General features: G+C 38.2%; 1 protein-coding gene across 1 annotated transcript in view; it reads right to left on the bottom strand.

The window, feature by feature from the left end:
- LOC103675337 (prolylcarboxypeptidase) overlaps positions 1–12,209 on the bottom strand; it is a 67,731-nt gene that overhangs the window by 32,662 nt on the left and 22,860 nt on the right. The window lies entirely within an intron of this gene.

Here is a 12,209-nt window from a genome sequence, read left to right as displayed (position 1 = left end):
ACCTGGGATCACCCCTGCTCAGTGGGCTCCCTGCTCAGTGGGGAGTCTGCTCAGTGGGAGCCTGCTCAGTGGGCTCCCTGCTCAGTGGGGAGTCTGCTTATCCCTTTCCCTTTGCCCCTCCCCCTGCTTGTGTACTCTCTCTCTCTCAAATAAATAAAATCTTTAAAAAAAATAAAGATATCCCTTATGATCTGTATTTTCATTAGCTGATTGAAACACTGAATTCACAAAAATCTACTAGTTCAGAAGGATATCAAAAAAGAAAAAGCAAAATATACAGCCATTTGCCACCATTTAAGGTGTCAATTAAACCAACTCCTAACTTAGAAATTGGGAATACAAAAGTAAAGAATTCAACATTTAATCTGCCTTTCCGGTAGAACTGTGTTTCAAGGTACCAAACAGTCCCAGTTAATGAAAAAGAGCTCTTTTCAATCAAATGTTAGCTAAAGCAGAAGGAATGACAAAATCAGACAAATGATAGTTTTGCAAACCCTTATGAAGTTACTGATTTGAGCAAGAATTACCACATTGTGTTAAAAGCATTAGGAGAATGAATGATAGGAAAATGAAGATTCATATTTGTACCAAAGTAACACCCTCTTGTCACATGGGCGAAATGTAATTTTATAGTGGAAGGATCATCACCTCAATCTAGTGATCAAAATTAGCATTGCTAACAGTGGGGCAGGCATGGATTATGCACCTCCTCAGGTCGTATGACAAAAGCAAATTTCACCTATGATAAAATCATGCCAAAAATGTTCAACTTGTATCTTTTTCCAGCCTTCAGATCTAATTTCTTTTAGATCTAATTTCCTGTTTCCAGGAAATACACAAGCTAAAGACACTCTGAATAAGCAATCAGACAAATCCAAATGTGTGGTAAGACAGTGGTAAGGCAATGTCATGATAAATAAATAAACTTTAAGGAAAAAAATAACCAGATGCAATGCATGATTCCAGGTTGTATTCTGGTTGGAACAAATGATACAAATGATAATTTAGGGACAATTAGGTTAATTTGAATATGGACTAGGTATTAGACAATACTAATGACATTAATTTTGTTAGGAGTGATCATATTGTGGCTGCGTAAGTAAATGTTTTTATTTTTTACAGCTGTACATTGAAGAATTTAGAGATAGAAATGTCATGCTGTCTGCAATTTACCTGAAAATATTTCAGCATAAAAAAGTAAGATGAATTTAAAGGAAGAAAATTTAATCTATACTGAAAGAGACAAAACACAGGATACTGAGACTTTGCAAGACTTAATATAAAACATGTCCAAAATGATAAAAATGACACACTAATTTTAAGCTTAAAACAAACTTTAAATTTAAGTTTTTGAGATTTTTGAGATTTTGAGATTTTTTTTTTACCCTTCCCTTAATAAACTCATTCAAAATATAATGATCAAATCCTACATCATGGTAAGATTCATGTGCAACTACCTGAATTTACCATAGTGTTATGCCATAGTGCAGAGCCCCACTGAGCCTTTAGGATCATGTGCCTGAATTTCCCCAGTACTTTGGAGACAGAAGTGAAAATGCTGCATCTGGTCTGGGGCAGACCAGGATCCCAGTGCTGCTCCAGTGCTGCTCCAGACTGTCTGGTTCAGACCTAAACCAGGCTCTGCAAGACTTCCCTAGGCCGTTCTAAAACAGATGGGACTCCTCATACCCAGCTCCATCTACACACACATATCTACTTCACATTATTCCAGAGGTCCCAAAATGCAAGTTTCTCAAAACTGCACTAATTGCATACTTTCTCATGTCCATGATCATCATTATATATAGTCCTAAAATATAAGCTATTCTAATCTAAAGACTGCCTACCTAGGGATAATAAACAGTTTGTATTGAACAGGCATATGATAATGATGTCCATGTGCTAAAAATCCCTCCCATTGTATATGTTAATTCAACATATATAATCAATCACTCATTCAACAAGCATCTATTGAATCGTCAAGTTCCTGTTCTGGGCCAAGAAGTAAGCTAAGCAATGGGATAGTGTTGGCTGAGCCACAACACCTACATTTAAATGAATCCAACTATACCCATTCACCTAAAAATAATGGAGAGCAAGAGAGACAGTGGAGGGAAGAAAGACAAGTGATTCCACTTGCCTCCATTCAGTTAGTATAGTGGTCCTGCATGCGAGGTCCCCAGAAGTCAGAATCAGCATCACCTGTGAATCTCTCAAAAATGCAAATGCTCTAGCTGAATCCCAGACCTACTGAGTCAGAAACTGTGGAGAGTAGAATGCAGTAGTCTGTGATTCTGTTGTACAGCTGAAGTTTTGAGTTAGCCTAGGCCCTCAAATAGGAGATGAATCTGCTATTCTTTCTTTTGATCTAGGTTTCAGAATACCTCTAATACTATAAGCATCTCACCATGCCGAATGAGAGTCTGGTGTTTAAGGATGTGCATTACCACCCAACATGGCCCCCAAATACAAGCCAACCTCATCATTTAAGCTCAACAGGAAAAACCATGATCTGTTTCACCAAAGAAGGAAAGACTGGCTGTGCTGGACTTAAAGAAAGAAGGTTTATGGCTCTCTAACAAGACGCCTTACTGTGGGATTCTCAAAGATTATTCCACTGTAGTGATTTTCACCTTACCTACTGACTTTAGAACCCAGGCTTCTTGTAAAATGAGATATTGCTGTACCCTTAAAAAGTAGCCCACAAAAAAACATATTTCAATAATCCAATCTAAAGGTTTCAAATTTGAAAACATGGGTATGTGTTTATATATAGTATGTTAAACATAAATGGTAAAAAAAAATTCTTGTCAGAGGAAAAGCTTCCATCTAGAATTATAAGGGTCACCAAAACTTTAGAACCAGAGAAAGTCAAACTTCCATGTGTGACCACTGTCTGGCCACGCCTGCTCCTAGTAATTCATCCCTAATTGTTTAAATTGGGAGAAAAAGGGAAGAACTCTGGTATGGTAGAAAGAAAACAGGTTTGTGAATTAACAGACCTGAACTTGAATCTCTACCGTGAGGCCTCAGGCAAGTCACTTCACCTGACCCAGTATCTTCCTATATAAAATAAGGATAACACACAATTTAAAGGATTGCTGTGAGGATTAGAGAAAATGTACCTGAAGTATCAGGTATAGTTTCTAATATATAGTTCTCCTCTCCATCCCATTTGCAAACCAATCCTAAGCATGGAGTACTTAGATAGGGTAAATAAGGTAGAGGGCGATGATAGAGCTCTTGACAAAAGAAAAAAAAAAGTTCTTCATATAATTTTAATTAGTACCTTTGGAATGTCGAAGTCTCCTATTTTTTTTTTTTTTTTTAGTGTTTCACCTAAATATTAAGTATTTACAAAACAGGCTGTTGAAATCTCCTTTGCAAAACATTAATGTACGGAATTTTCCTGGCTCCTTCCTTGAGGCTACATAATGCAGATAGTTTGCAATACCTAAGGGTCCAGCACACTAGGGACAGTGTGCCCTCTGCTGTTGAGAACTGAGACCCACATGCCACTTTCAGCTCTGTGCTCCTGAATAAAGAGATTTTTATAAATCACAACAGGAAAGGGGACAAGGGCTTTATAAACCATTTGATCTGTGTTGTTCAACTGAAGACACTGGGCTCAAAGAGGTCAAGTGACTTTGCCAAGGTCACAAGTTAGAGGCAGAGCTGGAACTTTTAATTAATTATTTTTGCAATTTGATTTATTGAAGTAATTAAAATAAATAATAGTTGCTGTAAAAGCAACAAAACATGACCTCAAAAAAGAAACACACCTCTAGTCACATACAGTAGTTCTTTCTAAAATATAGTCCAAGAAATTTCAAGAAATACTTCTCTCCTTCCCCTTATAGAGAAGAAAGAGATCCATAAGAATGTGTAGGCAAAAAGGAACAAAGAAAACATCCTTTAAATAAAATATATTGCAGCAAAAATAAATATTTGGACTTCAAAACTGTTCAAGAATAAAGTTCATATTCAGAAAAGCCCATTAGAACATTACATGTTTGACATAATTTGGGTGGCAACTTGGGGGTGCAGGGGAGAAGGGAAGGCAAATAACATAGAGCACCAGCTACATGCCTGGCACCATGCTGGTGCTTTATACAGATCACATCATCTTCCCAGCTACCCTCTGGGGCACTTTCATTACACTAGTTTTACAAAAAGGCTGCTGACACTCAGAAAGGTCAGACAACTTGCCCGAGATAACATAACTAATAAATAAAAATCAAATACAGTTTTTCCTTTTTAAAAAAAAGATTTTATTTATTTATTTGACAGAGAGAGAGGGGGAGAGCATAAGCAAGGGGAGCCGCAGGCAGAGGGAGAGGCAGGCTCCCCGATCAGCAGGGAGCCCAATGCGGGGCTGGATTGCAGGACCCTGGGACCATGACCTGAGCCGAAGGCAGAGGCTTACCTAACTGAGCCATCCATGTGCCCCTCATATACAATTTTTTCAAACACTTTTATCCCCTACTCAATCCTACCTCCAACAAAATCCAGCCTGATTTTTCACTGTAACACACTATTGCAGAGAGAGCGGACTACCAACTAACCTTAAATAGGAGACACTAGAGTATCTTTCTTCAAATTTGTAAAATGAAGGACATATTCCCTAGACATTTCCTAACAGTTAAACTGAAGAATATGTGGAATATTGGTCTTTTCACTGGCCTAACTCAATAATTGTTACTATACAACTATTTTTAACTCATTTAATTAGGCACTTATAAAAAACAAAATCACACTAACTCTTACTCAGTAGTTTTTCATTTTAGAAAACTCAGTATTACAGTTAGTTTTATTTACGCACCCAGATATATGATCATAGCTACCTGCAATTTTACTAAAGATAGGAAAAGTATACTTGGAAATATATAGAACAACAACAAAAAATGGAGTCACACCTCCAATAAACCAAAGAACCCTGAAAGACGGCTCTCTGGTCCCCAATTCTAATCCAAAGATGTTAAAATGAAATAAGACCCACTTTCTTCTACTTGATATGTATGTCCTGTATTAATTTTGGAAGTGTGGCATTACATTCTGTTAGAGTTCCTAAATGGAGACACATTGTTTCTAGGGAAGGTTGATCTCCCCTGGAGGGGAGACACCCTCATGTTAGAAGGATACAAGTTTTCAAAGAAGGAATCAAAACCTGGAAGGAAGGTAAGGTTTAGGCAAGCCATAGGTCCATAGTTGAAGGACGAATATCTACAAGTGGAGTACTACTAAGTTAAGTTATCCCTCATACAGGAGTAGCCCAAAGCTAAAACAAGAAGGGAGAGCAAACTGTATCTTATGAGAATGATATTTCCACTTTATTATGTCAGGGCCACGTAAAAATCCTGCATAAATGTTCTATATTTGCTTATCTGTATTATGAAAAGAGAAAGGACTGGAGAGTAAATGTGACTTCAAGAATTAAAAGGGCAACAATATCCTCGAGGATAGTATGATAGTGACAAAGGAAATGACCCAAATCCCTCCAAGAAGGAGGTGAGTCTAAGAGACAGGATTGTCCTTCTCTTCCCAAAGGGATGTTTCCTTCATTGCCAACCTTAGCAGGTATAGTTTCCATTTTAACAAGGAAGGGCGAAGTTTCCTCAGATACACCCTTCAAATGAAATCATCATTCTGTGTAGTAAGACACTGTTTTGCACACACCCTTCTGTCCATATCAACCAGGAGAGAGAACTGTATTCCCTCCTTCTATACTTTTTTCTGTACTCCACCTTAAAAAGGAGACTATAAGAAATAATTTATTTAAAAAGAAAATGACAAGGGGGCAGAGAAAAGAAGTGATATGGGAGAGTCCACTGTAGAAAAAAGTTAGACTATCCAGCCTCCTATATTTATAAAAGGATATTAAAAAGGCAAGAACACAACAGCTACCACAGCATACCTGTATAAGACAGATACTTTATAATTATTAAATGAAGGCAGTTCAATTCTTCTAATCAGTGGTTCCTCACATTTTTATGTATGAAGTCCTCTTATTAATGTTAGAATTTACATACATGTTCTATTTTAATAGTCTGTGCTTGAGAAAATACACACAAGAGAAGCTAATATAAATTTAATACTGGTATAAATGAATATACAACAGCATCTAATTACATTTGAAAAAATAGTAACGCTGGGCAAGAAAATGGACTCATGTACCCTCTCCATTAACTGTACAGTGCTGGGTAATTCCCTTTTGTTCTGACCAAAGACCATTAGCCCCAGAGGGGAAACACACTCTAAATTACCAAAACTCTACAAACACAAAATACTCTCTGCTCTACTGATAAACCAGAGGTAGAGATATCCTGCCCTCAAAACATCTAAAACATTGCAGTAAGTCAAGAAATAACATGTTTTGTCAAACAACAGTTAAGTGTTGCATCAGACGAAGATTCTGGCATCCTCTGTTGGGTTTCACAAAGCACCACATGATCAATAAATCACATGTTCAACTCCCAGTGGCTTTAGGAAGCTTTGTACCACTAGAATTACCTGGCCACAGTTTAAGTTCTCAAATTAGAAAGTCCTGTAGTGATTACTAAACATATAAATTTTAAGAAATGTTACACCGTCAGAGGGCGCTGTTGTATAAGAAGTAAAGGGGGAGAGGCCATTAAGTTTTAAATACTAGATTCATGAAATTTCAGATTAGATCTGAAGTTCGCTCTTTAAGTGGAAAAAAACTAAAATACAGAGATACCAATTATTTTAAATCTCTCTTTTTAAAAAAATAAATATTCATATAATTTAAATATGGCATTCATCATTCTTTGTTTTAAAGTAAGGTTTCAAAAATTCATGCTTTTAGAATAGTGGTTACTCTTGTAGGGGGAAAATGACTCTAAAAGACAATGGCGGGATTCTAGAATTAGGATGGAGCATTTTTCAGTATGTATAAGATAATCAACAAAATAGACTTATAAACCTTTAAGATTTCTTTTAAGGTATATGTATTATTTTCTAATGTATATATGTTTACATTTCTATTTCACTCTAATCATATGTAAATCATACTGCACTAAAACACATCTATAGTAGATTTTTCTTTCATTTAAAAATATGCGTATTGAGTGCTCATTAAATGACAGGCATTAAGAGAACTAAGATAGAAGTCCATCTCTCAAGTTTTGAATTTAACATAAGCGGTGAACATGCTAATAAACAATCACAGGATGGTGTGGTTACATTCTACAAAGTGCTGTGGGAGCTCAAAAGAGGAAGTTACCATCCTGCCTGAGGCAATCCTGCAAGGCTTCACCAAGGAGGGAATATCTGAGCTGAACCCTAAAGAGTGACAATTTTTTTTTCAGGTACAGAAGAAACTGAAGAGCATTTCAAGCAAAGGGAGCAAGATAAGCTGTGCAAGACAAGCATATTAAGGAATGTTGTTCTTTTATGGCAGGAGGTATATCATTTATGAGGGGAAGAAATGGGAGATAAGATTATATTCATCGGGCTGCCTCCAGATATAGATATGAAAATCTTCCTATCAAGAGAAACCTAACGGAAATTTGAGCTTGCCTCTCTAAACCAACATTGAATGAAACTGGTTCACTAGAAATAGACCCTTAATGAGGCAAAGACTTTTACCTGGTTTGTCCACTAAATCCCCAGTGACTAGTATAATGTCTGGCACATAATAGAAGATCAGTGAATACACAGAGAATGAATGATTGTATGCATACATCCTAGCTTTGCTACTGGTATAAAAAAAGACCCAACATTGCTTCAGAGACCAGCATGATTCAAAGCAATGAGAATGGAGATCAAGGTGCCCAAGAGCAAGTTTGTGCAGGTTCATTTATTGCATGGGTCTGTTACTGACTTTGGAAGACTTGCAGAACACTGTAGCTGGCTGTGCCTTTTGCCCAGTGACAAATCACATGCCCAAGGGGGAACTGAAGCATAAAATCTAAAGCCAACTCACAACAGTTTAGTCTTATATACTGCTGAGGACACAGGAATTGCATGCCCTTTGCTGGGAGTAGAAACAGGAAAATAAATAACTATGAAATTAATATAGACCAAAGGCCAGCATCTGGATAGAGGGGCAGGAAAAAAACTAATCAGCATTTTTCTGAAGTATATATCCTAAAATATACTAGTCTAGTCACAGTTTTTAGGGCTGGAAAGGATCTAAAGGTGTGGCTCTCAGCTAGTGCACAGTATCTAAGTTGAATGACCGCTTTCTGTCAAATGTACATCATAAGGGCTCATTTAGCAGCATACTGGTGTTTGGTAAACCTGAATATGCTACAAAATGTTGATTTGATCAATGTGTAAGATACATTTTCTCAACAACAGAGTTTTATAAAGAAGGAAGAAACACATAAGAGGTATGTCCAAGAGCAAAAAGTGGTTAGAGGGAATAGTTGAAACTATAGATAAGGAGGCATTTCGTGATGCAGGGGGATTCTGAGGAGGCAAGACAGAATGGGGTCAACAGCAAAGATGGAGGGATTTGACTTGGACAGGCAGAGGAACCTCTCCTCCACTGGATAACAGACGGGTACAGGAGGAGTTCCATTTCTAGGTGGAAAGGGAAGAAACCGAAGGGGTTCCAGCTAAAATGCCTTACACAACACCTTTACTTTTTTAACCAGTCAAGTAGGGGGCAGGGCTGTCTATCGAAAGACCATAGTGTTGCAACGATTTGAAGACAGAAGTAAAAGTATGACACGGAAGAAGGAACTGATGCTTAGGCCTCCAGAGGGTCCCTGAGGTGGGGGCTGAATTTGCAGGCACAACCTGCCTAGTTATAGGTTTGCTTCAGCAGAGGTTCACAACCCACCGGTAGGAGTACACACATTTAACGGCTGGATAAAACTAGAATGTGAATTCCATAAAGAGCATGACAGTAGGACCAGGGTAAAGGGAACTAAGGTCATTCCTGATCTCCATGCAAACATGAATACCTAGAACCACAAGGTCCTCTACACCACAGACAAATGTTGCTAAAATCCACTTGCTGACTTGCAAGACTATAATATTTACTCCATTTTATGGAGTAAAAAAAACCTTGACAGAACTCATATATACAATATATAAGTATTTCAACGGTAATCTTATAAAAGTTATATAGTGCTGTGTATTACCAAACACAGTTTTACATGTTTATATTCTCCTGCTTTGTTAAATATAATATGATGTAGTACTAGTATTTTTCTTCCTTTATACTCTATTGTTCTGAATGCTTCTGGACATGCAAAATATTCTTCTGGTAGCATTGTTATAATTGTATACCATGCCAGATCTTCTGAGCTGGCATTGGAAATAAAGCCTAAAGGAGCCAGCCAGAGGAAGAATTCCAGAAAGAAGAAATGGAAAATACAAAGGCCCAGAGGACAGAATGGAATCTGGTACAGTATAAAAAAATAGATTCCACCCTTACCCCTAAAAAGGCAAAACCATGCTTTCCACATATAGGGTTATAGTCCTGTGGAGTATGTAACACCACCCAATATTCTGTAGTTCCCCTCCTCTGAAGGGACAATCTTCCTGCAGAGGGCTGTGAGGACTTCTCAGATCTTACCAACAGAGCAACCCTTGTTCTAACCCATATAACATCATTTCTGAAATGTTCATATCATTCATATCCCATCATTCATGGATGGCATGCCCAGAATCGAGTGCAATGCATGAAATGTGATCTAATGAAGTATCTTGCTCACCACTGGCTAGAAGGAAATAATCCGTTAGTATGTTTATAGATCTAGCTCCACTAATGCAGCCTACTTTAAGAGTTCAGGAAAGGTGTATTGGGTTGAATAGTGTCTTCCCCAACCCCTCAAAAATTCATGTCCTTCCTGGAAACTCAGAATATGACTTTACTTGGAAATAGGGTTATTGTAGATGTAATAAGTTGAGGTCATACTGGAGTAGGATACTTAATCCAATATAACTGGTGTCCTTATGAGAAGAGACAGAGAGACAAATACAGAGAGGAAAGGGCCATGTAAAGACACCGATGGGGGCAACTGGGTAGCTCAGCTGGTTAAGCATCTGCCTTCAGCTCAGGTCATGATCCCGTAGTCCTGGGACTGAGTCCTACATCAGGCTCCCTGCTCAGCGGGAAGTCTGCTTCTCCCTCTGCCCTTCACCCCACTCGTGCTCTCTCTCTCTCTCTCTCAAGTAAAATAAATAAAATCTTAAAAAAAAAAAAAGATACCGATGAACAAAAGAAAGATAGCCATGTGACAACAGAAGGAGACACAGAAATCAGGTAGCTGAAAGCCAAGGAACGCCAAAAATCGTCAGCAACCACCAGGAACTAGGTAAGGCATGGAACAGATTCTCCCTTTGGGCCCCCAAAACAAACCAAATCTGCCGAAACCTTGATTTTGAACTCCTGGCCTCCAGAACTGTGAGAAAACAAATTTCTGCCCCCCAGTTTGTAGTACTGTTACAACAACCCTAAGAAACTAACACAGAAGTACTCTCCATGGAGTGGCATTGGAAGTAAAGCCTAAAGGAACCAGCCAGGGGAAGAATTCCAGAAAGAAGAAATAGAAAATACAAAGGCCCAGAGGACAGAAAGGGCTTACCGTGTTAGAGAAACAGAAAGGAGACAAGAGGGTCTGGTGCATGATGAAAAAGAAGGGAGAATAGTATGGGATGAGGCTTAGGGTAGGGAGTTTAAATTTAACATTAAGAAAATGGGAAGCCTTAAAAGTTTTAAGGCTTATTCTGATCAAGGGGTGCCTGGGTGGCTCAGTTGGTTAAGCATCCAACTCTTGATTTCACCTCTGAAATCAGAGGTGAAATCAAGATCACTATCTCTGGGGTCGTTGAGATTGAGCCATGCATCCCAAGATCATGAGATTGAGCCCTGCCTGCTTCAGGCTTATGATGGGCATGGGGCTCATACTGGGTATGGAGCCTAGGTAAGATTCTCTCTCTCTCTCTCTTTCTCTCTCTCTCTCTCTCCCCCTCTGCCTGTCCCTCTCCCCCACCCCACGTCTCTCCCCTTCTCTAGAAAAAAAAAAAAAAAGATTTGTTCTGATTCATGTTTTAAAGAGATCACTCTGTTTATTCTGTGGAGGTTGGCCTGGAGAAGGAGATGATGTTTTAAAAAGGGAGAAAGATTAAACAGAAGGTTACTGAAAGGTCCAGGTGAGAGATCATGGCAAGACTGATAAATAACCTCAGTTTCAACCCAAGTCACTTAAATTGCTACTTATAAAACATGTATAACAATGTTCACTTTCCAAAATCATAATACACCCAATTAAGATAACAATCAAAAAGGGCCCAGTGTATAGTATCAGCAGTATAGGCACAACAGCAATTGGTAAAAGGAAGTCTTTTGAACAACTGTAACCACCACTGCTGCTCCTCAATAATGGATTCTGCACTGACCCTGACTGTGGGCATTCTAAATAGTAAGAGCCCTACGAAACTGCTGCAAGAGTTCCAAGGCCATCAGGCTCCTCCTGGCACTTAACGGAAGTTGATAAAGTCGATCCTATTTCCACCTTTTTCCTCCAAAAACTACTTTAAAAAATTGTACAAAGTGAGACTCCAAAGTTCTCAAAGTTATAGTCTCTGTTCCCCTTTGATGAGACAAAAGACATAAGGGACCACAACCGTTACCTCTGTTAAATTAACAAACTACTTTTTTTTAAGTGGTACCTATGAACAAGATACTACAACACAGTGCTAAAATGCATCTCCTCCTCCCCCATGGAAGATCTTCTGTGAATCACATTGTGAGAATCACTGCAACAAAAATCTACAGCGTTCTTTTTTAGAGATTGCTTTATAACTATTTTTATTACATTGAATAATACAAGATTTTTAAAGTTTTAGTACTTCAAAATATTAAACTTTATGAAATCATCACATGAAAATCACGCACAAACAGAAGCAACTGAAGAAAAGTAGCTGCCTAAGCTTTTTCCTGCTGGGGAACTCCAAGCTCAAAATTTGCAGTACTGATTTCACCATAAAATGGCCTCTCGAGACCTTTAATCATCAACTTAAAAATACACGCTATAGTCTACTCATTGTTTTCAGCATTCATCCGGTCTGAGTGATAAGGACACTGTAAAAAAGATAAAGGAAAGGAAAAGGATATCCTCAACTGAAACCAAAAAACTCAGAACAATGACAAGTTCAAACATGACCAAGTTGCTTCTTTGATTACTTTCAGGTTCTTTTGCCTTTGTGTCACCATCTTGTATAGTAACTGC

Source organism: Ursus maritimus, unplaced genomic scaffold (assembly GCF_017311325.1).
Source record: "Ursus maritimus isolate PB19 unplaced genomic scaffold, ASM1731132v1 scaffold_16, whole genome shotgun sequence".
Lineage (NCBI taxonomy): Eukaryota > Metazoa > Chordata > Mammalia > Carnivora > Ursidae > Ursus > Ursus maritimus.
Note: the sequence above shows the minus strand (reverse complement) of the source record. Positions and strands in the feature narration are given on the sequence as shown.